This window comes from Diadema antillarum, unplaced genomic scaffold (genome assembly GCF_040938485.1).
Source record: "Diadema antillarum isolate AM-2024a unplaced genomic scaffold, OU_Dant_1.0 scf00000160, whole genome shotgun sequence".
Lineage (NCBI taxonomy): Eukaryota > Metazoa > Echinodermata > Echinoidea > Diadematoida > Diadematidae > Diadema > Diadema antillarum.
In genome coordinates, this window is record NW_027271049.1 from 1687887 (window position 1) to 1690701 (window position 2815).

Here is a 2815-nt window from a genome sequence, read left to right on the forward strand (position 1 = left end):
ATCTTTATATTGTATTACTGTAACATTACTACGCTACTTATCCTTCAACGATACTATAATCCACCTTTTGTATATTACCTTGTTTTATAAGCGCTGTTCGCTGCATGAGTAAAAACGTCATGCCATAGTATCTTTTTATCACTGAATTCATTCAACAGATAGGTCGAAGCAACATGTGGTATATTTCCTCATTCGTTAACATGTATTCTACTATTGGAATAAATAAGTATAGTACGTTAAGACATTCATAACCGTTCTCCGTAAAAATTCCACATTTATGAAATTTGGGTCTTACACAGTCGTACGGCTTATACAAGCTGGCGTTCATTATAGGCCCTATCATGATATTTCTGTTACTTTCTCAGAGACATTTTATGTGCCACAATGTGACCATTAATATATGTGTTGAGTGTGTTCTTTATTTGCTGCAATCAACAAACTTGTATACATTTTTGTATTCTTATACCTGTTGTATTAATGTCAATGAATTTGTCATTTCTTTGAGAAAAAATGGAAATATGAAAATATGTTGAATTAAACTGACCTGGGCCCCGTTTCATAAAACTTGTTATCAGTGACAAGTTGTCATAGATGTGACAAGCTACTGAAATCCTTGCATCTGATTGGCTGAGAGCAAATTTGTCATAGAAATGTGGCAGTTGTCACTGATAACAAGTTTTATAAAACGGGTCCCTGAACTGATAGAAACATGTCCTGCAGAAGTGTCGTACTCACTGACAAACCACGAATGCAAGTCTTCATGTAATGCTTAATGCAATATGACACTTTCATAAAAACTACTCTGCTGTTTTTCTTTATGCTTATTCATTTGTCTTAATAAATGCCACGTATGATAATATTTTTTTGAAAGCTAAAGAATAAGGCAAAAAAAAAAAAATCATCCAGTGGTAGAAACGTCACATAGTCATGCCCCCTCCCAAATACAATCCGACTTTCCGCAACGATAACTTAAAAATAGTGAATCAAGCCAATTTCAAGTTATGAAACTGTAACGTACTACCAACATTTTACAGAAAACTTCATTCAATTTGCTAAGAGGTCAAAGAGAAATGATTTTTCTAGAGCATGTCAGGAATCCCTTCCCTCCAAGTTTGTCCATTGTGTCAGTTCACAGTTCCAAGAGCATCCGAGTGCTGAACTTGGAAGAAACGGACCCATAACATGTTTTGATTACAACAATCCACATTTTTCTGTGACTACTTAACCAAATTGAATAGGGTTTTCTGCAAAATGCAGGTAAGAAGTTATAGTTTCATTCTTGAAGTAGCATTCACATTGTTCAATCATTTTGAAAGTTATTAATGCAAAAATCCAATTGTATTTTTTGACATTTGATTATTGTATATTATAGTACTAGTAGTTGAATGCCGATTTCACTTTCACTCTTCCAGCGGAGAAAGACTGAAAAAATGCTAGCGTTTCATTTATTGTCTCAAGCCCTCAGGTATTTTTAAGTTCATTTGATTGAGTTTTACAATTCATCATTGAATTGTCAATCATACAGTCATTTCGTAACACTGGAAGGTCTTGTGGTCAAATATTTGGGAAAAAATATCCATGGCTTCTATCTATTGTACCCTATAAATAGATATTCATTCTTTTTCTTCTTTTTTTTTTGCAGGGGCCTCGGAATCTAATAAAAACCAAACCAAAACCAATCCAAAACAAAACTGATAAAAAAAAAAAATCACAATAAAACCCACGACTTTTCGAAGGTTCGGTCAGGAGGGGGTGGGGGTAAACAATTAACCCCCGCCCATCCCCCACCCCGTCCCGCAGTCCCTGTTTTGTACAGATTTCTTCAAAAAGGCGCGTGCACACACACACACACACACACACGCAAAGACAAACTATGATAATGCACATCTTCATGTTTTAGTATCATTCGATTGAACAAAATTCAAATTGGCATGTAAAGCGTTATTATCTATAGCAAATGGTTAAAAAATAATAATGAAATGCCAGAATTGTTTACACAGTTAATATGAATACTAGTAATACCGTACTATCCGAGTGTAGGAAATCCTAGTTCACAGGATTTCGCCCGAAATGCGATCGCGGTAAAGAAAGACATAAAAAAAAACAACCAACGGTCCCAAATCAACAATCATCAAAATCAACAATCCTTTTAATATTACGTACTCATGTAAGTGTTAAGTGTATTATTTTGTATTACTTTATATGGAAATAAAATCATTTTGAATTGAATTGAATTGAATTGAATCGAACAATCTAGCGATCAATTAATACAAATCGCGCCATCATTTAACAAAATGATCACATGTGATCAATGACAATGATTCGTCAGTCGTAATATCAATTCGTATTTTCCGTCTTTAATCTTATTGATATCAAGCAAACATTTGGATTCGATATGTTTACTCGTTCACTATATTGATAATTAAAACCAAATATGCCTAGGCCTATTTTAGCTTTGTGTTAGTGGGGAGGCGCACAGTGATCCACTTCTACGAACTATTAACGTTTCACTGGACACGCCCCTTTTAATTAACCCCGGCCCCAGGTGCGTCTGGAGCCTAGATCTCTTCGCATGCCTGTGGTATAACACCGGGTCCGCTACCGGGTAAGCCCCATCCCTGGTTTTAAAGAGGATATAGAATCTCTTTGGGTATACTCATTGTACTGAAGAGCACTACGCCACTATATAAACGTAGCGGTATTAAATCGCAGGGAAGAAACTCGGTCGAGAACTCTTTGTATTTGTACAGCACGTTGGGCCGGCTGCGCAGAATTGAAGCAGGTAGCCATATCGTCTTACCGTGTGGTACTGTAC